Here is a 26,552-nt window from a genome sequence, read left to right on the forward strand (position 1 = left end):
GAGCGGGAGCAGCAGTGTCACGCAGTCCGCCGCGTGGATCAAAGGATCTATGGTTTTCCCTCGAGTCTTTCCCACGAGGCTTTCCCACGAGGCTTTCCCACAGGGCTATCCCACGTGCACACGTGGTAGGAGTCGATCCTCGGCTTGAACGTCAAGGCAGTGCAGGGAAAACAGGTTCCTCTGGAATGGACTGACACATCTGGGGGACTCTTGGAATGGTGGCACGACCCTGGAGTTCCTCTCGCCTTTCCTGTGGAGAGCGCCTCCTCTTGAGATGCGACGGGAACGCCGGGAATTCTTTCCCTACGAAACAGGGAAAGGATCCCTCATCTCGAGCTAGGAGGTGGAAACGGGGCTCCCCTGGATGTGTGCGGGACCCCACGTGCTTCCTCTCGAGTGGAGACGGGTATGTCGGGGAACTTCTTGAGTTGCAGCAAGGGTGTGAAGGACCCTTTGGAAGTTCCAGTGGTTAGATGTGATTGGCCTCGATAAGCCTCAGCGGAAATGGGCCTCATCTCGCCTGGAGGGCAAAACCTCCTGGATTTTCTCGAGTTGCGGCAGGTGCTCTCGACTTACGACGGGGACCTCAGGGACCCGCTCTGGTGGCCTCAGGAAAGGCCAGTCCCCATGCGAGTTCCTCGGGGGCCTCTCGGGATTCCTCTCCCGTCGATGCCGGGCCTAAGACCTTGTGTGGAGTCGGGGCCGGAACCTGAGGATTCCTCTCCAGTGCTGACATGGATCTTGGGGTACTTCTGGAGTCTCCCCAGGGGAGTCAGTCCTCGTCTCGAATGCGGGCATGCACTTGCGCTTTCCTCCAGAGCGGTAGCAGCAGTGTCACGCAGTCCGCCGCGTGGATCAAAGGATCTATGGTTTTCCCTCGAGTCTTTCCCACGAGGCTTTCCCACGAGGCTTTCCCACAGGGCTGTCCCTCGTGCACACGTGGTGGGAGTCGATCCTCGGCTTGAACGTCAAGGCAGTGCAGGGAAAACAGGTTCCTCTGGAATGGACTGGCACATCTGGGGGACTCTTGGAATGGTGGCACGACCCTGGAGTTCCTCTCGCCTTTCCTGTGGAGAGCGCCTCCTCTTGAGATGCGACGGGAACGCCGGGAATTCTTTCCCAACGAAACAGGGAAAGGATCCCTCTTCTCGAGCTAGGAGGCGGAAACGGGGCTCCCCTGGATGTGTGCGGGACCCCACGTGCTTCCTCTCGAGTGGAGACGGGTATGTCGGGGAACTTCTTGAGTTGCAGCAAGGGTGTGAAGGACCCGTTGGAAGTTCCAGTGGTTAGATGTGATTGGCCTCGAGAAGCCTCAGCGGAAATGGGCCTCATCTCGCCTGGAGGGCAAAACCTCCTGGATTTTCTCGAGTTGCGGCAGGTGCTCTCGACTTACGACGGGGACCTCAGGGACCCGCTCTGGTGGCCTCAGGAAAGGCCAGTCCCCATGCGAGTTCCTCGGGGGCCTCTCGGGATTCCTCTCCCGTCGATGCCGGGGCCTAAGACCTTGTGTGGAGTCGGGGCCGGAACCTGAGGATTCCTCTCCAGTGCTGACATGGATCTTGGGGTACTTCTGGAGTCTCCCCAGGGGTTCAGTCCTCGTCTCGAATGCGGGCATGCACTTGCGCTTTCCTCCAGAGTGGTAGCAGCAGTGTCACGCAGTCCGCCGCGTGGATCAAAGGATCTATGGTTTTCCCTCGAGTCTTTCCCACGAGGATTTCCCACAGGGCTGTCCCACGTGCACACGTGGTGGGAGTCGATCCTCGGCTTGAACATCAAGGCAGTGCAGGGAAAACAGGTTCCTCTGGAATGGACTGACACATCTGGGGGACTCTTGGAATGGTGTCACGACCCTGGAGTTCCTCTCGCCTTTCCTGAGGAGAGCGCCTCCTCTTGAGATGCGACGGCAACGCCGGGAATTCTTTCCCTACCAAACAGGGAAAGGATCCCTCATCTCAAGCTAGGAGGCGGAAACGGGGCTCCCCTGGATGTGTGCGGGACCCCACGTGCTTCCTCTCGAGTGGAGACGGGTATGTCGGGGAACTTCTTGAGTTGCAGCAATGGTGTGAAGGACCCTTTTGAAGTTCCAGTGGTTAGACGTGATTGGCCTCGAGAAGCCTCAGCGGAAATGGGCCTCATCTCGCCTGGAGGGCAAAACCTCCTGGATTTTCTCGATTTGCGGCAGGTGCTCTCGACTTACGACGGGGACCTCAGGGACCCGCTCTGGTGGCCTCAGGAAAGGCCAGTCCCCATGCGAGTTCCTCGGGGGCCTCTCGGATTCCTCTCCCGTCGATGCCGGGGCCTAAGACCTTGTGTGGAGTCGGGGCCGGAACCTGAGGATTCCTCTCCAGTGCTGACATGGATCTTGGGGTACTTCTGGAGTCTCCCCAGGGGAGTCAGTCCTCGTCTCGAATGCGGGCATGCACTTGCGCTTTCCTCCAGAGCGGTAGCAGCAGTGTCACGCAGTCCGCCGCGTGGATCAAAGGATCCATGGTTTTCCCTTCAGTCTTTCCCACGAGGCTTTCCCACGAGGCTTTCCCACAGGGCTGTCCCACGTGCACACGTGGTGGGAGTCGATCCTCGGCTTGAACGTCAAGGCAGTGCAGGGAAAACAGGTTCCTCTGGAATGGACTGACACATCTGGGGGACTCTTGGAATGGTGGCACGACCCTGGAGTTCCTCTCGCCTTTCCTGTGGAGAGCGCCTCCTCTTGAGATGCGACGGGAACGCCGGGAATTCTTTCCCTACGAAACAGGGAAAGGATCCCTCATCTCGAGCTAGGAGGCGGAAACGGGGCTCCCCTGGATGTGTGCGGGACCCCACGTGCTTCCTCTCGAGTGGAGACGGGTATGTCGGGGAACTTCTTGAGTTGCAGCAAGGGTGTGAAGGACCCTTTAGAAGTTCCAGTGGTTACATGTGATTGGCCTCGAGAAGCCTCAGCGGAAATGGGCCTCATCTCGCCTGGAGGGCAAAACCTCCTGGATTTTCTCGAGTTGCGGCAGGTGCTCTCGACTTACGACGGGGACCTCAGGGACCCGCTCTGGTGGCCTCAGGAAAGGCCAGTCCCCATGCGAGTTCCTCGGGGGCCTCTCGGGATTCCTCTCCCGTCGATGCCGGGGCCTAAGACCTTGTGTGGAGTCGGGGCCGGAACCTGAGGGTTCCTCTCCAGTGCTGACATGGATCTTGGGGTACTTCTGGAGTCTCCCCAGGGGAGTCAGTCCTCGTCTCGAATGCGGGCATGCACTTGCGCTTTCCTCCAGAGCGGTAGCAGCAGTGTCACGCAGTCCGCCGCGTGGATCAAAGGATCTATGGTTTTCCCTCGAGTCTTTCCCACGAGGCTTTCCCACAGGGCTGTCCCACGTGCACACGTGGTGGGAGTCGATCCTCGGCTTGAACGTCAAGGCAGTGCAGGGAAAAAAGGTTCCTCTGGAATGGACTGACACATCTGGGGGACTCTTGGAATGGTGTCACGACCCTGGAGTTCCTCTCGCCTTTCCTGTGGAGAGCGCCTCCTCTTGAGATGCGACGGGAACGCCGGGAATTCTTTCCCTATGAAACAGGGAAAGGATCCCTCATCTCGAGCTAGGAGGCGGAAACGGGGCTCCCCTGGATGTGTGCGGGACCCCACGTGCTTCCTCTCGAGTGGAGACGGGTATGTCGGGGAACTTCTTGAGTTGCAGCAAGGGTGTGAAGGACCCTTTGGAAGTTCCAGTGGTTAGACGTGATTGGCCTCGAGAAGCCTCAGCGGAAATGGGCCTCATCTCGCCTGGAGGGCAAAACCTCCTGGATTTTCTCGAGTTGCGGCAGGTGCTCTGGACTTACGACGGGGACCTCAGGGACCCGCTCTGGTGGCCTCAGGAAAGGCCAGTCCCCATGCGAGTTACTCGGGGGCCCCTCGGGATTCCTCTCCCGTCGATGCCGGGGCCTAAGACCTTGTGTGGAGTCGGGGCCGGAACCTGAGGATTCCTCTCCAGTGCTGACATGGATCTTGGGGTACTTCTGGAGTCTCCCCAGGGGAGTCAGTCCTCGTCTCGAATGCGGGCATGCACTTGCGCTTTCCTCCAGAGCGGTAGCAGCAGTGTCACGCAGTCCGCCGCGTGGATCAAAGGATCTATGGTTTTCCCTCGAGTCTTTCCCACGAGGCTTTCCCACGAGGCTTTCCCACAGGGCTGTCCCACGTGCACACGTGGTGGGAGTCGATCCTCGGCTTGAACGTCAAGGCAGTGCAGGGAAAACAGGTTCCTCTGGAATGGACTGGCACATCTGGGGGACTCTTGGAATGGTGGCACGACCCTGGAGTTCCTCTCGCCTTTCCTGTGGAGAGCGCCTCCTCTTGAGATGGGACGGGAACGCCGGGAATACTTTCCCTACGAAACAGGGAAAGGATCCCTCATCTCGAGCTAGGAGGCGGAAACGGGGCTCCCCTGGATGTGTGCGGGACCCCACGTGCTTCCTCTCGAGTGGAGACGGGTATGTCGGGGAACTTCTTGAGTTGCAGCAAGGGTGTGAAGGACCCGTTGGAAGTTCCAGTGGTTAGATGTGATTGGCCTCGAGAAGCCTCAGCGGAAATGGGCCTCATCTCGCCTGGAGGGCAAAACCTCCTGGATTTTCTCGAGTTGCGGCAGGTGCTCTGGACTTACGACGGGGACCTCAGGGACCCGCTCTGGTGGCCTCAGGAAAGGCCAGTCCCCATGCGAGTTCCTCGGGGGCCTCTCGGGATTCCTCTCCCGTCGATGCCGGGGCCTAAGACCTTGTGTGGAGTCGGGGCCGGAACCTGAGGATTCCTCTCCAGTGCTGACATGGATCTTGGGGTACTTCTGGAGTCTCCCCAGGGGTTCAGTCCTCGTCTCGAATGCGGGCATGCACTTGCGCTTTCCTCCAGAGTGGTAGCAGCAGTGTCACGCAGTCCGCCGCGTGGATCAAAGGATCTATGGTTTTCCCTCGAGTCTTTCCCACGAGGATTTCCCACAGGGCTGTCCCACGTGCACACGTGGTGGGAGTCGATCCTCGGCTTGAACATCAAGGCAGTTCAGGGAAAACAGGTTCCTCTGGAATGGACTGACACATCTGGGGGACTCTTGGAATGGTGTCACGACCCTGGAGTTCCTCTCGCCTTTCCTGAGGAGAGCGCCTCCTCTTGAGATGCGACGGCAACGCCGGGAATTCTTTCCCTACCAAACAGGGAAAGGATCCCTCATCTCAAGCTAGGAGGCGGAAACGGGGCTCCCCTGGATGTGTGCGGGACCCCACGTGCTTCCTCTCGAGTGGAGACGGGTATGTCGGGGAACTTCTTGAGTTGCAGCAATGGTGTGAAGGACCCTTTTGAAGTTCCAGTGGTTAGACGTGATTGGCCTCGAGAAGCCTCAGCGGAAATGGGCCTCATCTCGCCTGGAGGGCAAAACCTCCTGGATTTTCTCGATTTGCGGCAGGTGCTCTCGACTTACGACGGGGACCTCAGGGACCCGCTCTGGTGGCCTCAGGAAAGGCCAGTCCCCATGCGAGTTCCTCGGGGGCCTCTCGGATTCCTCTCCCGTCGATGCCGGGGCCTAAGACCTTGTGTGGAGTCGGGGCCGGAACCTGAGGATTCCTCTCCAGTGCTGACATGGATCTTGGGGTACTTCTGGAGTCTCCCCAGGGGAGTCAGTCCTCGTCTCGAATGCGGGCATGCACTTGCGCTTTCCTCCAGAGCGGTAGCAGCAGTGTCACGCAGTCCGCCGCGTGGATCAAAGGATCCATGGTTTTCCCTTCAGTCTTTCCCACGAGGCTTTCCCACGAGGCTTTCCCACAGGGCTGTCCCACGTGCACACGTGGTGGGAGTCGATCCTCGGCTTGAACGTCAAGGCAGTGCAGGGAAAACAGGTTCCTCTGGAATGGACTGACACATCTGGGGGACTCTTGGAATGGTGGCACGACCCTGGAGTTCCTCTCGCCTTTCCTGTGGAGAGCGCCTCCTCTTGAGATGGGACGGGAACGCCGGGAATTCTTTCCCTACGAAACAGGGAAAGGATCCCTCATCTCGAGCTAGGAGGCGGAAACGGGGCTCCCCTGGATGTGTGCGGGACCCCACGTGCTTCCTCTCGAGTGGAGACGGGTATGTCGGGGAACTTCTTGAGTTGCAGCAAGGGTGTGAAGGACCCTTTAGAAGTTCCAGTGGTTACATGTGATTGGCCTCGAGAAGCCTCAGCGGAAATGGGCCTCATCTCGCCTGGAGGGCAAAACCTCCTGGATTTTCTCGAGTTGCGGCAGGTGCTCTCGACTTACGACGGGGACCTCAGGGACCCGCTCTGGTGGCCTCAGGAAAGGCCAGTCCCCATGCGAGTTCCTCGGGGGCCTCTCGGGATTCCTCTCCCGTCGATGCCGGGGCCTAAGACCTTGTGTGGAGTCGGGGCCGGAACCTGAGGGTTCCTCTCCAGTGCTGACATGGATCTTGGGGTACTTCTGGAGTCTCCCCAGGGGAGTCAGTCCTCGTCTCGAATGCGGGCATGCACTTGCGCTTTCCTCCAGAGCGGTAGCAGCAGTGTCACGCAGTCCGCCGCGTGGATCAAAGGATCTATGGTTTTCCCTCGAGTCTTTCCCACGAGGCTTTCCCACAGGGCTGTCCCACGTGCACACGTGGTGGGAGTCGATCCTCGGCTTGAACGTCAAGGCAGTGCAGGGAAAACAGGTTCCTCTGGAATGGACTGACACATCTGGGGGACTCTTGGAATGGTGTCACGACCCTGGAGTTCCTCTCGCCTTTCCTGTGGAGAGCGCCTCCTCTTGAGATGCGACGGGAACGCCGGGAATTCTTTCCCTATGAAACAGGGAAAGGATCCCTCATCTCGAGCTAGGAGGCGGAAACGGGGCTCCCCTGGATGTGTGCGGGACCCCACGTGCTTCCTCTCGAGTGGAGACGGGTATGTCGGGGAACTTCTTGAGTTGCAGCAAGGGTGTGAAGGACCCTTTGGAAGTTCCAGTGGTTAGACGTGATTGGCCTCGAGAAGCCTCAGCGGAAATGGGCCTCATCTCGCCTGGAGGGCAAAACCTCCTGGATTTTCTCGAGTTGCGGCAGGTGCTCTGGACTTACGACGGGGACCTCAGGGACCCGCTCTGGTGGCCTCAGGAAAGGCCAGTCCCCATGCGAGTTACTCGGGGGCCCCTCGGGATTCCTCTCCCGTCGATGCCGGGGCCTAAGACCTTGTGTGGAGTCGGGGCCGGAACCTGAGGATTCCTCTCCAGTGCTGACATGGATCTTGGGGTACTTCTGGAGTCTCCCCAGGGGAGTCAGTCCTCGTCTCGAATGCGGGCATGCACTTGCGCTTTCCTCCAGAGCGGTAGCAGCAGTGTCACGCAGTCCGCCGCGTGGATCAAAGGATCTATGGTTTTCCCTCGAGTCTTTCCCACGAGGCTTTCCCACGAGGCTTTCCCACAGGGCTGTCCCACGTGCACACGTGGTGGGAGTCGATCCTCGGCTTGAACGTCAAGGCAGTGCAGGGAAAACAGGTTCCTCTGGAATGGACTGGCACATCTGGGGGACTCTTGGAATGGTGGCACGACCCTGGAGTTCCTCTCGCCTTTCCTGTGGAGAGCGCCTCCTCTTGAGATGGGACGGGAACGCCGGGAATACTTTCCCTACGAAACAGGGAAAGGATCCCTCATCTCGAGCTAGGAGGCGGAAACGGGGCTCCCCTGGATGTGTGCGGGACCCCACGTGCTTCCTCTCGAGTGGAGACGGGTATGTCGGGGAACTTCTTGAGTTGCAGCAAGGGTGTGAAGGACCCGTTGGAAGTTCCAGTGGTTAGATGTGATTGGCCTCGAGAAGCCTCAGCGGAAATGGGCCTCATCTCGCCTGGAGGGCAAAACCTCCTGGATTTTCTCGAGTTGCGGCAGGTGCTCTCGACTTACGACGGGGACCTCAGGGACCCGCTCTGGTGGCCTCAGGAAAGGCCAGTCCCCATGCGAGTTCCTCGGGGGCCTCTCGGGATTCCTCTCCCGTCGATGCCGGGGCCTAAGACCTTGTGTGGAGTCGGGGCCGGAACCTGAGGATTCCTCTCCAGTGCTGACATGGATCTTGGGGTACTTCTGGAGTCTCCCCAGGGGTTCAGTCCTCGTCTCGAATGCGGGCATGCACTTGCGCTTTCCTCCAGAGCGGTAGCAGCAGTGTCACGCAGTCCGCCGCGTGGATCAAAGGATCTATGGTTTTCCCTCGAGTCTTTCCCACGAGGCTTTCCCACGAGGCTTTCCCACAGGGCTGTCCCACGTGCACACGTGGTGGGAGTCGATCCTCGGCTTGAACGTCAAGGCAGTGCAGGGAAAACAGGTTCCTCTGGAATGGACTGACACATCTGGGGGACTCTTGGAATGGTGGCACGACCCTGGTGTTCCTCTCGCCTTTCCTGAGGAGAGCGCCTCCTCTTGAGATGCGACGGCAACGCCGGGAATTCTTTCCCTACCAAACAGGGAAAGGATCCCTCATCTCGAGCTAGGAGGCGGAAACGGGGCTCCCCTGGATGTGTGCGGGACCCCACGTGCTTCCTCTCGAGTGGAGACGGGTATGTCGGGGAACTTCTTGAGTTGCAGCAAGGGTGTGAAGGACCCTTTGGAAGTTCCACTGGTTAGACGTGATTGGCCTCGAGAAGCCTCAGCGGAAATGGGCCTCATCTCGCCTGGAGGGCAAAACCTCCTGGATTTTCTCGAGTTGCGGCAGGTGCTCTCGACTTACGACGGGGACCTCAGGGACCCGCTCTGGTGGCCTCAGGAAAGGCCAGTCCCCATGCGAGTTCCTCGGGGGCCTCTCGGGATTCCTCTCCCGTCGATGCCGGGGCCTAAGACCTTGTGTGGAGTCGGGGCCGGAACCTGAGGATTCCTCTCCAGTGCTGACATGGATCTTGGGGTGCTTCTGGAGTCTCCCCAGGGGAGTCAGTCCTCGTCTCGAATGCGGGCATGCACTTGCGCTTTCCTCCAGAGCGGTAGCAGCAGTGTCACGCAGTCCGCCGCGTGGATCAAAGGATCTATGGTTTTCCCTGCAGTCTTTCCCACGAGGCTTTCCCACGAGGCTTTCCCACAGGGCTGTCCCACGTGCACACGTGGTGGGAGTGGATCCTCGGCTTGAACGTCAAGGCAGTGCAGGGAAAACAGGTTCCTCTGGAATGGACTGACACATCTGGGGGACTCTTGGAATGGTGGCACGACCCTGGAGTTCCTCTCGCCTTTCCTGAGGAGAGCGCCTCCTCTTGAGATGCGACGGGAACGCCGGGAATTCTTTCCCTACGAAACAGGGAAAGGATCCCTCATCTCGAGCTAGGAGGCGGAAACGGGGCTCCCCTGGATGTGTGCGGGACCCCACGTGCTTCCTCTCGAGTGGAGACGGGTATGTCGGGGAACTTCTTGAGTAGCAGCAAGGGTGTGAAGGACCCTTTGGAAGTTCCAGTGGTTAGACGTGATTGGCCTCGAGAAGCCTCAGCGGAAATGGGCCTCATCTCGCCTGGAGGGCAAAACCTCCTGGATTTTCTCGAGTTGCGGCAGGTGCTCTCGACTTACGACGGGGACCTCAGGGACCCGCTCTGGTGGCCTCAGGAAAGGCCAGTCCCCATGCGAGTTCCTCGGGGGCCTCTCGGGATTCCTCTCCCGTCGATGCCGGGGCCTAAGACCTTGTGTGGAGTCGGGGCCGGAACCTGAGGATTCCTCTCCAGTGCTGACATGGATCTTGGGGTACTTCTGGAGTTTCCCCAAGGGAGTCAGTCCTCGTCTCGAATGCGGGCATGCACTTGCGCTTTCCTCCAGAGCGGTAGCAGCAGTGTCACGCAGTCCGCCGCGTGGATCAAAGGATCTATGGTTTTCCCTCGAGTCTTTCCCACGAGGCTTTCCCACGAGGCTTTCCCACAGGGCTGTCCCACGTGCACACGTGGTGGGAGTGGATCCTCGGCTTGAACGTCAAGGCAGTGCAGGGAAAACAGGTTCCTCTGGAATGGACTGACACATCTGGGGGACTCTTGGAATGGTGGCACGACCCTGGAGTTCCTCTCGCCTTTCCTGTGGAGAGCGCCTCCTCTTGAGATGCGACGGGAACGCCGGGAATTCTTTCCCAACGAAACAGGGAAAGGATCCCTCATCTCGAGCTAGGAGGCGGAAACGGGGCTCCCCTGGATGTGTGCGGGACACCACGTGCTTCCTCTCGAGTGGAGACGGGTATGTCGGGGAACTTCTTGAGTTGCAGCAAGGGTGTGAAGGACCCTTTGGAAGTTCCAGTGGTTAGATGTGATTGGCCTCGAGAAGCCTCAGTGGAAATGGGCCTCATCTCCCCTGGAGGGCAAAACCTCCTGGATTTTCTCGAGTTGCGGCAGGTGCTCTCGACTTACGACGGGGACCTCAGGGACCCGCTCTGGTGGCCTCAGGAAAGGCCAGTCCCCATGCGAGTTCCTCGGGGGCCTCTCGGGATTCCTCTCCCGTCGATGCCGGGGCCTAAGACCTTGTGTGGAGTCGGGGCCGGAACCTGAGGATTCCTCTCCAGTGCTGACTTGGATCTTGGGGTACTTCTGGAGTCTCCCCAGGGGAGTCAGTCCTCGTCTCGAATGCGGGCATGCACTTGCGCTTTCCTCCAGAGCGGTAGCAGCAGTGTCACGCAGTCCGCCGCTTGGATCAAAGGATCTATGGTTTTCCCTCGAGTCTTTCCCACGAGGCTTTCCCACGAGGCTTTCCCACAGGGCTGTCCCACGTGCACACGTGGTGGGAGTCGATCCTCGGCTTGAACGTCAAGGCAGTGCAGGGCAAACAGGTTCCTCTGGAATGGACTGACACATCTGGGGGACTCTTGGAATGGTGTCACGACCCTGGAGTTCCTCTCGCCTTTCCTGTGGAGAGCGCCTCCTCTTGAGATGCGACGGGAACGCCGGGAATTCTTTCCCTACGAAACAGGGAAAGGATCCCTCATCTCGAGCTAGGAGGCGGAAACAGGGCTCCCCTGGATGTGTGCGGGACCCCACGTGCTTCCTCTCGAGTGGAGACGGGTATGTCGGGGAACTTCTTGAGTTGCAGCAAGGGTGTGAAGGACCCTTTGGAAGTTCCAGTGGTTAGACGTGATTGGCCTCGAGAAGCCTCAGCGGAAATGGCCCTCATCTCGCCTGGAGGGCAAAACCTCCTGGATTTTCTCGAGTTGCGGCAGGTGCTCTGGACTTACGACGGGGACCTCAGGGACCCGCTCTGGTGGCCTCAGGAAAGGCCAGTCCCCATGCGAGTTCCTCGGGGGCCTCTCGTGATTCCTCTCCCGTCGATGACGGGGCCTAAGACCTTGTGTGGAGTCGGGGCCGGAACCTGAGGATTCCTCTCCAGTGCTGACATGGATCTTGGGGTACTTCTGGAGTCTCCCCAGGGGAGTCAGTCCTCGTCTCGAATGCGGGCATGCACTTGCGCTTTCCTCCAGAGCGGTAGCAGCAGTGTCACGCAGTCCGCCGCGTGGATCAAAGTATCTATGGTTTTCCCTCGAGTCTTTCCCACGAGGCTTTCCCACGAGGCTTTCCCACAGGGCTGTCCCACGTGCACACGTGGTGGGAGTCGATCCTCGGCTTGAACGTCAAGGCAGTGCAGGGAAAACAGGTTCCTCTGGAATGGACTGACACATCTGGGGGACTCTTGGAATGGTGGCACGACCCTGGATTTCCTCTCGCCTTTCCTGTGGAGAGCGCCTCCTCTTGAGATGCGACGGGAACACCGGGAATTCTTTCCCTACGAAACAGGGAAAGGATCCCTCATCTCGAGCTAGGAGGCGGAAACGGGGCTCCCCTGGATGTGTGCGGGACCCCACGTGCTTCCTCTCGAGTGGAGACGGGTATGTCGGGGAACTTCTTGAGTTGCAGCAAGGGTGTGAAGGACCCTTTGGAAGTTCCAGTGGTTAGACGTGATTGGCCTCGAGAAGCCTCAGCGGAAATGGGCCTCATCTCGCCTGGAGGGCAAAACCTCCTGGATTTTCTCGAGTTGCGGCAGGTGCTCTCGACTTACGACGGGGACCTCAGGGACCCGCTCTGGTGGCCTCAGGAAAGGCCAGTCCCCATGCGAGTTACTCGGGGGCCCCTCGGGATTCCTCTCCCGTCGATGCCGGGGCCTAAGACCTTGTGTGGAGTCGGGGCCGGAACCTGAGGATTCCTCTCCAGTGCTGACATGGATCTTGGGGTACTTCTGGAGTCTCCCCAGGGGAGTCAGTCCTCGTCTCGAATGCGGGCATGCACTTGCGCTTTCCACCAGAGCGGTAGCAGCAGTGTCACGCAGTCCGCCGCGTGGATCAAAGGATCTATGGTTTTCCCTCGAGTCTTTCCCACGAGGCTTTCCCACGAGGCTTTCCCACAGGGCTGTCCCAGGTGCACACGTGGTGGGAGTCGATCCTCGGCTTGAACGTCAAGGCAGTGCAGGGAAAACAGGTTCCTCTGGAATGGACTGACACATCTGGGGGACTCTTGGAATGGTGTCACGACCCTGGAGTTCCTCTCGCCTTTCCTGAGGAGAGCGCCTCCTCTTGAGATGCGACGGCAATGCCGGGAATTCTTTCCCTACGAAACAGGGAAAGGATCCCTCATCTCGAGCTAGGAGGCGGAAACGGGGCTCCCCTGGATGTGTGGGGGACCCCACGTGCTTCCGCTCGAGTGGAGACGGGTATGTCGGGGAACTTCTTGAGTTGCAGCAATGGTGTGAAGGACCCTTTGGAAGTTCCAGTGGTTAGATGTGATTGGCCTCGAGAAGCCTCAGCGGAAATGGGCCTCATCTCGCCTGGAGGGCAAAACCTCCTGGATTTTCTCGAGTTGCGGCAGGTGCTCTCGACTTACGACGGGGACCTCAGGGACCCGCTCTGGTGGCCTCAGGAAAGGCCAGTCCCCATGCGAGTTCCTCGTGGGCCTCTCGGGATTCCTCTCCCGTCGATGCCGGGGCCTAAGACCTTGTGTGGAGTCGGGGCCGGAACCTGAGGATTCCTCTCCAGTGCTGACATGGATCTTGGGGTGCTTCTGGAGTCTCCCCAGGGGAGTCAGTCCTCGTCTCGAATGCGGGCATGCACTTGCGCTTTCATCCAGAGCGGTAGCAGCAGTGTCACGCAGTCCGCCGCGTGGATCAAAGGATCTATGGTTTTCCCAGCAGTCTTTCCCACGAGGCTTTCCCACGAGGCTTTCCCACAGGGCTGTCCCACGTGCACACGTGGTGGGAGTCGATCCTCGGCTTGAACGTCAAGGCAGTGCAGGGAAAACAGGTTCCTCTGGAATGGACTGACACATCTGGGGGACTCTTGGAATGGTGGCACGACCCTGGAGTTCCTCTCGCCTTTCCTGAGGAGAGCGCCTCCTCTTGAGATGCGACGGGAACGCCGGGAATTCTTTCCCTACGAAACAGGGAAAGGATCCCTCATCTCGAGCTAGGAGGCGGAAACGGGGCTCCCCTGGATGTGTGCGGGACCCCACGTGCTTCCTCTCGAGTGGAGACGGGTATGTCGGGGAACTTCTTGAGTTGCAGCAAGGGTGTGAAGGACCCTTTGGAAGTTCCAGTGGTTAGACGTGATTGGCCTCGAGAAGCCTCAGCGGAAATGGGCCTCATCTCGCCTGGAGGGCAAAACCTCCTGGATTTTCTCGAGTTGCGGCAGGTGCTCTCGACTTACGACGGGGACCTCAGGGACCCGCTCTGGTGGCCTCAGGAAAGGCCAGTCCCCATGCGAGTTCCTCGGGGGCCTCTCGGGATTCCTCTCCCGTCGATGCCGGGGCCTAAGACCTTGTGTGGAGTCGGGGCCGGAACCTGAGGATTCCTCTCCAGTGCTGACATGGATCTTGGGGTACTTCTGGAGTCTCCCCAGGGGAGTCAGTCCTCGTCTCGAATGCGGGCATGCACTTGCGCTTTCCTCCAGAGCGGTAGCAGCAGTGTCACGCAGTCCGCCGCGTGGATCAAAGGATCTATGGTTTTCCCTGCAGTCTTTCCCACGAGGCTTTCCCACGAGGCTTTCCCACAGGGCTGTCCCACGTGCACACGTGGTGGGAGTCGATCCTCGGCTTGAACGTCAAGGCAGTGCAGGGAAAACAGGTTCCTCTGGAATGGACTGACACATCTGGGGGACTCTTGGAATGGTGGCACGACCCTGGAGTTCCTCTCGCCTTTCCTGTGGAGAGCGCCTCCTCTTGAGATGCGACGGGAACGCCGGGAATTCTTTCCCTACGAAACAGGGAAAGGATCCCTCATCTCGAGCTAGGAGGCGGAAACGGGGCTCCCCTGGATGTGTGCGGGACCCCACGTGCTTCCTCTCGAGTGGAGACGGGTATGTCGGGGAACTTCTTGAGTTGCAGCAAGGGTGTGAAGGACCCTTTGGAAGTTCCAGTGGTTACATGTGATTGGCCTCGAGAAGCCTCAGCGGAAATGGGCCTCATCTCGCCTGGAGGGCAAAACCTCCTGGATTTTCTCGAGTTGCGGCAGGTGCTCTCGACTTACGACGGGGACCTCAGGGACCCGCTCTGGTGGCCTCAGGAAAGGCCAGTCCCCATGCGAGTTCCTCGGGGGCCTCTCGTGATTCCTCTCCCGTCGATGCCGGGGCCTAAGACCTTGTGTGGAGTCGGGGCCGGAACCTGAGGATTCCTCTCCAGTGCTGACATGGATCTTGGGGTACTTCTGGAGTCTCCCCAGGGGAGTCAGTCCTCGTCTCGAATGCGGGCATGCACTTGCGCTTTCCTCCAGAGCGGTAGCAGCAGTGTCACGCAGTCCGCCGCGTGGATCAAAGGATGTATGGTTTTCCCTCGAGTCTTTCCCACGAGGCTTTCCCACGAGGCTTTCCCACAGGGCTGTCCCACGTGCACACGTGGTGGGAGTGGATCCTCGGCTTGAACGTCAAGGCAGTGCAGGGAAAACAGGTTCCTCTGGAATGGACTGACACATCTGGGGGACTCTTGGAATGGTGGCACGACCCTGGAGTTCCTCTCGCCTTTCCTGTGGAGAGCGCCTCCTCTTGAGATGCGACGGGAACGCCGGGAATTCTTTCCCAACGAAACAGGGAAAGGATCCCTCATCTCGAGCTAGGAGGCGGAAACGGGGCTCCCCTGGATGTGTGCGGGACACCACGTGCTTCCTCTCGAGTGGAGACGGGTATGTCGGGGAACTTCTTGAGTTGCAGCAAGGGTGTGAAGGACCCTTTGGAAGTTCCAGTGGTTAGATGTGATTGGCCTCGAGAAGCCTCAGCGTAAATGGGCCTCATCTCGCCTGGAGGGCAAAACCTCCTGGATTTTCTCGAGTTGCGGCAGGTGCTCTCGACTTACGACGGGGACCTCAGGGACCCGCTCTGGTGGCCTCAGGAAAGGCCAGTCCCCATGCGAGTTCCTCGGGGGCCTCTCGGGATTCCTCTCCCGTCGATGCCGGGGCCTAAGACCTTGTGTGGAGTCGGGGCCGGAACCTGAGGATTCCTCTCCAGTGCTGACATGGATCTTGGGGTACTTCTGGAGTCTCCCCAGGGGAGTCAGTCCTCGTCTCGAATGCGGGCATGCACTTGCGCTTTCCTCCAGAGCGGTAGCAGCAGTGTCACGCAGTCCGCCGCGTGGATCAAAGGATCTATGGTTTTCCCTCGAGTCTTTCCCACGAGGCTTTCCCACGAGGCTTTCCCACAGGGCTGTCCCACGTGCACACGTGGTGGGAGTCGATCCTCGGCTTGAACGTCAAGGCAGTGCAGGGCAAACAGGTTCCTCTGGAATGGACTGACACATCTGGGGGACTCTTGGAATGGTGTCACGACCCTGGAGTTCCTCTCGCCTTTCCTGTGGAGAGCGCCTCCTCTTGAGATGCGACGGGAACGCCGGGAATTCTTTCCCTACGAAACAGGGAAAGGATCCCTCATCTCGAGCTAGGAGGCGGAAACGGGGCTCCCCTGGATGTGTGCGGGACCCCACGTGCTTCCTCTCGAGTGGAGACGGGTATGTCGGGGAACTTCTTGAGTTGCAGCAAGGGTGTGAAGGACCCTTTGGAAGTTCCAGTGGTTAGACGTGATTGGCCTCGAGAAGCCTCAGCGGAAATGGGCCTCATCTCGCCTGGAGGGCAAAACCTCCTGGATTTTCTCGAGTTGCGGCAGGTGCTCTGGACTTACGATGGGGACCTCAGGGACCCGCTCTGGTGGCCTCAGGAAAGGCCAGTCCCCATGCGAGTTCCTCGGGGGCCTCTCGGGATTCCTCTCCCGTCGATGCCGGGGCCTAAGACCTTGTGTGGAGTCGGGGCCGGAACCTGAGGATTCCTCTCCAGTGCTGACATGGATCTTGGGGTACTTCTGGAGTCTCCCCAGGGGAGTCAGTCCTCGTCTCGAATGCGGGCATGCACTTGCGCTTTCCTCCAGAGCGGTAGCAGCAGTGTCACGCAGTCCGCCGCGTGGATCAAAGTATCTATGGTTTTCCCTCGAGTCTTTCCCACGAGGCTTTCCCACGAGGCTTTCCCACAGGGCTGTCCCACGTGCACACGTGGTGGGAGTCGATCCTCGGCTTGAACGTCAAGGCAATGCAGGGAAAACAGGTTCCTCTGGAATGGACTGACACATCTGGGGGACTCTTGGAATGGTGGCACGACCCTGGATTTCCTCTCGCCTTTCCTGTGGAGAGCGCCTCCTCTTGAGATGCGACGGGAACACCGGGAATTCTTTCCCTACGAAACAGGGAAAGGATCCCTCATCTCGAGCTTGGAGGCGGAAACGGGGCTCCCCTGGATGTGTGCGGGACCCCATGTGCTTCCTCTCGAGTGGAGACGGGTATGTCAGGGAACTTCTTGAGTTGCAGCAAGGGTGTGAAGGACCCTTTGGAAGTTCCAGTGGTTAGACGTGATTGGCCTCGAGAAGCCTCAGCGGAAATGGGCCTCATCTCGCCTGGAGGGCAAAACCTCCTGGATTTTCTCGAGTTGCGGCAGGTGCTCTCGACTTACGACGGGGACCTCAGGGACCCGCTCTAGTGGCCTCAGGAAAGGCCAGTCCCCATGCGAGTTACTCGGGGGCCCCTCGGGATTCCTCTCCCGTCGATGCCGGGGCCTAAGACCTTGTGTGGAGTCGGGGCCGGAACCTGAGGATTCCTCTCCAGTGCTGACATGGATCTTGGGGTTCTTCTGGAGTCTCCCCAGGGGAGTCAGTCCTCGCCTCTAATGCGGGCATGCACTTGTGCTTTCCTCCAGAGCGGTAGCAGCAGTGTCACGCAGTCCGCCGCGTGGATGAAAGGATCTATGGTTTTCCCTCGAGTCTTTCCCACGAGGCTTTCCCACGAGGCTTTCCCACAGGGCTGTCCCACGTGCACACGTGGTGGGAGTCGATCCTCGGCTTGAACGTCAAGGCAGTGCAGGGAAAACAGGTTCCTCTGGAATGGACTGACACATCTGGGGGACTCTTGGAATGGTGGCACGACCCTGGAGTTCCTCTCGCCTTTCCTGTGGAGAGCGCCTCCTCTTGAGATGGGACGGGAACGCCGGGAATTCTTTCCCTACGAAACAGGGAAAGGATCCCTCATCTCGAGCTAGGAGGCGGAAACGGGGCTCCCCTGGATGTGTGCGGGACCCCACGTGCTTCCTCTCGAGTGGAGACGGGTATGTCGGGGAACTTCTTGAGTTGCAGCAAGGGTGTGAAGGACCCTTTGGAAGTTCCAGTGGTTACATGTGATTGGCCTCGAGAAGCCTCAGCGGAAATGGGCCTCATCTCGCCTGGAGGGCAAAACCTCCTGGATTTTCTCGAGTTGCGGCAGGTGCTCTCGACTTACGACGGGGACCTCAGGGACCCGCTCTGGTGGCCTCAGGAAAGGCCAGTCCCCATGCGAGTTCCTCGGGGGCCTCTCGTGATTCCTCTCCCGTCGATGCCGGGGCCTAAGACCTTGTGTGGAGTCGGGGCCGGAACCTGAGGATTCCTCTCCAGTGCTGACATGGATCTTGGGGTACTTCTGGAGTCTCCCCAGGGGAGTCAGTCCTCGTCTCGAATGCGGGCAGGCACTTGCGCTTTCCTCCAGAGCGGTAGCAGCAGTGTCACGCAGTCCGCCGCGTGGATCAAAGGATGTATGGTTTTCCCTCGAGTCTTTCCCACGAGGCTTTCCCACGAGGCTTTCCCACAGGGCTGTCCCACGTGCACACGTGGTGGGAGTGGATCCTCGGCTTGAACGTCAAGGCAGTGCAGGGAAAACAGGTTCCTCTGGAATGGACTGACACATCTGGGGGACTCTTGGAATGGTGGCACGACCCTGGAGTTCCTCTCGCCTTTCCTGTGGAGAGCGCCTCCTCTTGAGATGCGACGGGAACGCCGGGAATTCTTTCCCCACGAAACAGGGAAAGGATCCCTCATCTCGAGCTAGGAGGCGGAAACGGGGCTCCCCTGGATGTGTGCGGGACACCACGTGCTTCCTCTCGAGTGGAGACGGGTATGTCGGGGAACTTCTTGAGTTGCAGCAAGGGTGTGAAGGACCCTTTGGAAGTTCCAGTGGTTAGATGTGATTGGCCTCGAGAAGCCTCAGCGTAAATGGGCCTCATCTCGCCTGGAGGGCAAAACCTCCTGGATTTTCTCGAGTTGCGGCAGGTGCTCTCGACTTACGACGGGGACCTCAGGGACCCGCTCTGGTGGCCTCAGGAAAGGCCAGTCCCCATGCGAGTTCCTCGGGGGCCTCTCGGGATTCCTCTCCCGTCGATGCCGGGGCCTAAGACCTTGTGTGGAGTCGGGGCCGGAACCTGAGGATTCCTCTCCAGTGCTGACATGGATCTTGGGGTACTTCTGGAGTCTCCCCAGGGGAGTCAGTCCTCGTCTCGAATGCGGGCATGCACTTGCGCTTTCCTCCAGAGCGGTAGCAGCAGTGTCACGCAGTCCGCCGCGTGGATCAAAGGATCTATGGTTTTCCCTCGAGTCTTTCCCACGAGGCTTTCCCACGAGGCTTTCCCACAGGGCTGTCCCACGTGCACACGTGGTGGGAGTCGATCCTCGGCTTGAACGTCAAGGCAGTGCAGGGCAAACAGGTTCCTCTGGAATGGACTGACACATCTGGGGGACTCTTGGAATGGTGGCACGACCCTGGAGTTCCTCTCGCCTTTCCTGTGGAGAGCGCCTCCTCTTGAGATGCGACGGGAACGCCGGGAATTCTTTCCCTACGAAACAGGGAAAGGATCCCTCATCTCGAGCTAGGAGGCGGAAACGGGGCTCCCCTGGATGTGTGCGGGACCCCACGTGCTTCCTCTCGAGTGGAGACGGGTATGTCGGGGAACTTCTTGAGTTGCAGCAAGGGTGTGAAGGACCCTTTGGAAGTTCCAGTGGTTAGACGTGATTGGCCTCGAGAAGCCTCAGCGGAAATGGGCCTCATCTCGCCTGGAGGGCAAAACCTCCTGGATTTTCTCGAGTTGCGGCAGGTGCTCTGGACTTACGATGGGGACCTCAGGGACCCGCTCTGGTGGCCTCAGGAAAGGCCAGTCCCCATGCGAGTTCCTCGGGGGCCTCTCGGGATTCCTCTCCCGTCGATGCCGGGGCCTAAGACCTTGTGTGGAGTCGGGGCCGGAACCTGAGGATTCCTCTCCAGTGCTGACATGGATCTTGGGGTACTTCTGGAGTCTCCCCAGGGGAGTCAGTCCTCGTCTCGAATGCGGGCATGCACTTGCGCTTTCCTCCAGAGCGGTAGCAGCAGTGTCACGCAGTCCGCCGCGTGGATCAAAGTATCTATGGTTTTCCCTCGAGTCTTTCCCACGAGGCTTTCCCACGAGGCTTTCCCACAGGGCTGTCCCACGTGCACACGTGGTGGGAGTCGATCCTCGGCTTGAAAGTCAAGGCAATGCAGGGAAAACAGGTTCCTCTGGAATGGACTGACACATCTGGGGGACTCTTGGAATGGTGGCACGACCCTGGATTTCCTCTCGCCTTTCCTGTGGAGAGCGCCTCCTCTTGAGATGCGACGGGAACACCGGGAATTCTTTCCCTACGAAACAGGGAAAGGATCCCTCATCTCGAGCTAGGAGGCGGAAACGGGGCTCCCCTGGATGTGTGCGGGACCCCATGTGCTTCCTCTCGAGTGGAGACGGGTATGTCGGGGAACTTCTTGAGTTGCAGCAAGGGTGTGAAGGACCCTTTGGAAGTTCCAGTGGTTAGACGTGATTGGCCTCGAGAAGCCTCAGCGGAAATGGGCCTCATCTCGCCTGGAGGGCAAAACCTCCTGGATTTTCTCGAGTTGCGGCAGGTGCTCTCGACTTACGACGGGGACCTCAGGGACCCGCTCTAGTGGCCTCAGGAAAGGCCAGTCCCCATGCGAGTTACTCGGGGGCCCCTCGGGATTCCTCTCCCGTCGATGCCGGGGCCTAAGACCTTGTGTGGAGTCGGGGCCGGAACCTGAGGATTCCTCTCCAGTGCTGACATGGATCTTGGGGTACTTCTGGAGTCTCCCCAGGGGAGTCAGTCCTCGCCTCTAATGCGGGCATGCACTTGTGCTTTCCTCCAGAGCGGTAGCAGCAGTGTCACGCAGTCCGCCGCGTGGATGAAAGGATCTATGGTTTTCCCTCGAGTCTTTCCCACGAGGCTTTCCCACGAGGCTTTCCCACAGGGCTGTCCCACGTGCACACGTGGTGGGAGTCGATCCTCGGCTTGAACGTCAAGGCAGTGCAGGGAAAACAGGTTCCTCTGGAATGGACTGACACATCTGGGGGACTCTTGGAATGGTGGCACGACCCTGGAGTTCCTCTCGCCTTTCCTGTGGAGAGCGCCTCCTCTTGAGATGGGACGGGAACGCCGGGAATTCTTTCCCTACGAAACAGGGAAAGGATCCCTCATCTCGAGCTAGGAGGCGGAAACGGGGCTCCCCTGGATGTGTGCGGGACCCCACGTGCTTCCTCTCGAGTGCAGACGGGTATGTCGGGGAACTTCTTGAGTTGCAGCAAGGGTGTGAAGGACCCTTTGGAAGTTCCAGTGGTTAGATGTGATTGGCCTCGAGAAGCCTCAGCGGAAATGGGCCTCATCTCGCCTGGAGGGCAAAACCTCCTGGATTTTCTCGAGTTGCGGCAGGTGCTCTCGACTTACGACGGGGACCTCAGGGACCCGCTCTGGTGGCCTCAGGAAAGGCCAGTCCCCATGCGAGTTCCTCGGGGGCCTCTCGTGATTCCTCTCCCGTCGATGCCGGGGCCTAAGACCTTGTGTGGAGTCGGGGCCGGAACCTGAGGATTCCTCTCCAGTGCTGACATGGATCTTGGGGTACTTCTGGAGTCTCCCCAGGGGAGTCAGTCCTCGTCTCGAATGCGGGCATGCACTTGCGCTTTCCTCCAGAGCGGTAGCAGCAGTGTCACGCAGTCCGCCGCGTGGATCAAAGGATGTATGGTTTTCCCTCGAGTCTTTCCCACGAGGCTTTCCCACGAGGCTTTCCCACAGGGCTGTCCCACGTGCACACGTGGTGGGAGTGGATCCTCGGCTTGAACGTCAAGGCAGTGCAGGGAAAACAGGTTCCTCTGGAATGGACTGACACATCTGGGGGACTCTTGGAATGGTGGCACGACCCTGGAGTTCCTCTCGCCTTTCCTGTGGAGAGCGCCTCCTCTTGAGATGCGACGGGAACGCCTGGAATTCTTTCCCAACGAAACAGGGAAAGGATCCCTCATCTCGAGCTAGGAGGCGGAAACGGGGCTCCCCTGGATGTGTGCGGGACACCACGTGCTTCCTCTCGAGTGGAGACGGGTATGTCGGGGAACTTCTTGAGTTGCAGCAAGGGTGTGAAGGACCCTTTGAAAGTTCCAGTGGTTAGATGTGATTGGCCTCGAGAAGCCTCAGCGGAAATGGGCCTCATCTCGCCTGGAGGGCAAAACCTCCTGGATTTTCTCGAGTTGCGGCAGGTGCTCTCGACTTACGACGGGGACCTCAGGGACCCGCTCTGGTGGCCTCAGGAAAGGCCAGTCCCCATGCGAGTTCCTCGGGGGCCTCTCGGGATTCCTCTCCCGTCGATGCCGGGGCCTAAGACCTTGTGTGGAGTCGGGGCCAGAACCTGAGGATTCCTCTCCAGTGCTGACTTGGATCTTGGGGTACTTCTGGAGTCTCCCCAGGGGAGTCAGTCCTCGTCTCGAATGCGGGCATGCACTTGCGCTTTCCTCCAGAGCGGTAGCAGCAGTGTCACGCAGTCCGCCGCGTGGATCAAAGGATCTATGGTTTTCCCTCGAGTCTTTCCCACGAGGCTTTCCCACGAGGCTTTCCCACAGGGCTGTCCCACGTGCACACGTGGTGGGAGTCGATCCTCGGCTTGAACGTCAAGGCAGTGCAGGGCAAACAGGTTCCTCTGGAATGGACTGACACATCTGGGGGACTCTTGGAATGGTGTCACGACCCTGGAGTTCCTCTCGCCTTTCCTGTGGAGAGCGCCTCCTCTTGAGATGCGACGGGAACGCCGGGAATTCTTTCCCTACGAAACAGGGAAAGGATCCCTCATCTCGAGCTAGGAGGCGGAAACGGGGCTCCCCTGGATGTGTGCGGGACCCCACGTGCTTCCTCTCGAGTGGAGACGGGTATGTCGGGGAACTTCTTGAGTTGCAGCAAGGGTGTGAAGGACCCTTTGGAAGTTCCAGTGGTTAGACGTGATTGGCCTCGAGAAGCCTCAGCGGAAATGGCCCTCATCTCGCCTGGAGGGCAAAACCTCCTGGATTTTCTCGAGTTGCGGCAGGTGCTCTGGACTTACGACGGGGACCTCAGGGACCCGCTCTGGTGGCCTCAGGAAAGGCCAGTCCCCATGCGAGTTCCTCGGGGGCCTCTCGTGATTCCTCTCCCGTCGATGACGGGGCCTAAGACCTTGTGTGGAGTCGGGGCCGGAACCTGAGGATTCCTCTCCAGTGCTGACATGGATCTTGGGGTACTTCTGGAGTCTCCCCAGGGGAGTCAGTCCTCGTCTCGAATGCGGGCATGCACTTGCGCTTTCCTCCAGAGCGGTAGCAGCAGTGTCACGCAGTCCGCCGCGTGGATCAAAGTATCTATGGTTTTCCCTCGAGTCTTTCCCACGAGGCTTTCCCACGAGGCTTTCCCACAGGGCTGTCCCACGTGCACACGTGGTGGGAGTCGATCCTCGGCTTGAACGTCAAGGCAGTGCAGGGAAAACAGGTTCCTCTGGAATGGACTGACACATCTGGGGGACTCTTGGAATGGTGGAACGACCCTGGATTTCCTCTCGCCTTTCCTGTGGAGAGCGCCTCCTCTTGAGATGCGACGGGAACGCCGGGAATTCTTTCCCTACGAAACAGGGAAAGGATCCCTCATCTCGAGCTAGGAGGCGGAAACGGGGCTCCCCTGGATGTGTGCGGGACCCCACGTGCTTCCTCTCGAGTGGAGACGGGTATGTCGGGGAACTTCTTGAGTTGCAGCAAGGGTGTGAAGGACCCTTTGGAAGTTCCAGTGGTTAGACGTGATTTGCCTCGAGAAGCCTCAGCGGAAATGGGCCTCATCTCGCCTGGAGGGCAAAACCTCCTGGATTTTCTCGAGTTGCGGCAGGTGCTCTCGACTTACGACGGGGACCTCAGGGACCCGCTCTGGTGGCCTCAGGAAAGGCCAGTCCCCATGCGAGTTACTCGGGGGCCCCTCGGGATTCCTCTCCCGTCGATGCCGGGGCCTAAGACCTTGTGTGGAGTCGGGGCCGGAACCTGAGGATTCCTCTCCAGTGCTGACATGGATCTTGGGGTACTTCTGGAGTCTCCCCAGGGGAGTCAGTCCTCGTCTCGAATGCGGGCATGCACTTGCGCTTTCCACCAGAGCGGTAGCAGCAGTGTCACGCAGTCCGCCGCGTGGATCAAAGGATCTATGGTTTTCCCTCGAGTCTTTCCCACGAGGCTTTCCCACGAGGCTTTCCCACAGGGCTGTCCCAGGTGCACACGTGGTGGGAGTCGATCCTCGGCTTGAACGTCAAGGCAGTGCAGGGAAAACAGGTTCCTCTGGAATGGACTGACACATCTGGGGGACTCTTGGAATGGTGTCACGACCCTGGAGTTCCTCTCGCCTTTCCTGAGGAGAGCGCCTCCTCTTGAGATGCGACGGCAACGCCGGGAATTCTTTCCCTACGAAACAGGGAAAGGATCCCTCATCTCGAGCTAGGAGGCGGAAACGGGGCTCCCCTGGATGTGTGGGGGACCCCACGTGCTTCCGCTCGAGTGGAGACGGGTATGTCGGGGAACTTCTTGAGTTGCAGCAATGGTGTGAAGGACCCTTTGGAAGTTCCAGTGGTTAGATGTGATTGGCCTCGAGAAGCCTCAGCGGAAATGGGCCTCATCTCGCCTGGAGGGCAAAACCTCCTGGATTTTCTCGAGTTGCGGCAGGTGCTCTCGACTTACGACGGGGACCTCAGGGACCCGCTCTGGTGGCCTCAGGAAAGGCCAGTCCACATGCGAGTTCCTCGGGGGCCTCTCGGGATTCCTCTCCCGTCGATGCCGGGGCCTAAGACCTTGTGTGGAGTCGGGGCCGGAACCTGAGGATTCCTCTCCAGTGCTGACATGGATCTTGGGGTACTTCTGGAGTCTCCCCAGGGGAGTCAGTCCTCGTCTCGAATGCGGGCATGCACTTGCGCTTTCCTCCAGAGCGGTAGCAGCAGTGTCACACAGTCCGCCGCGTGGATCAAAGGATGTATGGTTTTCCCTCGAGTCTTTCCCACGAGGCTTTCCCACGAGGCTTTCCCACAGGGCTGTCCCACGTGCACACGTGGTGGGAGTGGATCCTCGGCTTGAACGTCAAGGCAGTGCAGGGAAAACAGGTTCCTCTGGAATGGACTGACACATCTGGGGGACTCTTGGAATGGTGGCACGACCCTGGAGTTCCTCTCGCCTTTCCTGTGGAGAGCGCCTCCTCTTGAGATGCGACGGGAACGCCGGGAATTCTTTCCCTACGAAACAGGGAAAGGATCCCTCATCTCGAGCTAGGAGGCGGAAACGGGGCTCCCCTGGATGTGTGCGGGACCCCACGTGGTTCCTCTCGAGTGGAGACGGGTATGTCGGGGAACTTCTTGAGTTGCAGCAAGGGTGTGAAGGACCCTTTAGAAGTTCCAGTGGTTACATGTGATTGGCCTCGAGAAGCCTCAGCGGAAATGGGCCTCATCTCGCCTGGAGGGCAAAACCTCCTGGATTTTCTCGAGTTGCGGCAGGTGCTCTCGACTTACGACGGGGACCTCAATGAACCGCTCTGGTGGCCTCAGGAAAGGCCAGTCCCCATGCGAGTTCCTCGGGGGCCTCTCGGGATTCCTCTCCCGTCGATGCCGGGGCCTAAGACCTTGTGTGGAGTCGGGGCCGGAACCTGAGGATTCCTCTCCAGTGCTGACATGGATCTTGGGGTACTTCTGGAGTCTCCCCAGGGGAGTCAGTCCTCGTCTCGAATGCGGGCATGCACTTGCGCTTTCCTCCAGAGCGGTAGCAGCAGTGTCACGCAGTCCGCCGCGTGGATCAAAGGATGTATGGTTTTCCCTCGAGTCTTTCCCACGAGGCTTTCCCACGAGGCTTTCCCACAGGGCTGTCCCACGTGCACACGTGGTGGGAGTCGATCCTCGGCTTGAACGTCAAGGCAGTGCAGGGAAAACAGGTTCCTCTGGAATGGACTGACACATCTGGGGGACTCTTGGAATGGTGGCACGACCCTGGAGTTCCTCTCGCCTTTCCTGTGGAGAGCGCCTCCTCTTGAGATGCGACGGGAACGCCGGGAATTCTTTCCCAACGAAACAGGGAAAGGATCCCTCATCTCGAGCTAGGAGGCGGAAACGGGGCTCCCCTGGATGTGTGCGGGACACCACGTGCTTCTTCTCGAGTGGAGACGGGTATGTCGGGGAACTTCTTGAGTTGCAGCAAGGGTGTGAAGGACCCTTTGGAAGTTCCAGTGGTTAGATGTGATTGGCCTCGAGAAGCCTCAGCGGAAATGGGCCTCATCTCGCCTGGAGGGCAAAACCTCCTGGATTTTCTCGAGTTGCGGCAGGTGCTCTCGACTTACGACGGGGACCTCAGGGACCCGCTCTGGTGGACTCAGGAAAGGCCAGTTCCCATGCGAGTTCCTCGGGGGCCTCTCGGGATTCCTCTCCCGTCGATGCCGGGGCCTAAGACCTTGTGTGGAGTCGGGGCCGGAACCTGAGGATTCCTCTCCAGTGCTGACATGGATCTTGGGGTACTTCTGGAGTCTCCCCAGGGGAGTCAGTCCTCGTCTCGAATGCGGGCATGCACTTGCGCTTTCCTCCAGAGCGGTAGCAGCAGTGTCACGCAGTCCGCCGCGTGGATCAAAGGATCTATGGTTTTCCCTCGAGTCTTTCCCACGAGGCTTTCCCACGAGGCTTTCCCACAGGGCTGTCCCACGTGCACACGTGGTGGGAGTCGATCCTCGGCTTGAACGTCAAGGCAGTGCAGGGAAAACAGGTTCCTCTGGAATGGACTGACACATCTGGGGGACTCTTGGAATGGTGGCACGACCCTGGAGTTCCTCTCGCCTTTCCTTTGGAGAGCGCCTCCTCTTGAGGTGCGACGGGAACGCCGGGAATTCTTTCCCTACGAAACAGTGATAGGATCCCTCATCTCGAGCTAGGAGGCGGAAACGGGGCTCCCCTGGATGTGTGCGGGACCCCACGTGCTTCCTCTCGAGTGGAGACTGGTATGTCGGGGAACTTCTTGAGTTGCAG

This window comes from Ovis canadensis, chromosome 18 (assembly GCF_042477335.2).
Source record: "Ovis canadensis isolate MfBH-ARS-UI-01 breed Bighorn chromosome 18, ARS-UI_OviCan_v2, whole genome shotgun sequence".
Classification (NCBI taxonomy): domain Eukaryota; kingdom Metazoa; phylum Chordata; class Mammalia; order Artiodactyla; family Bovidae; genus Ovis; species Ovis canadensis.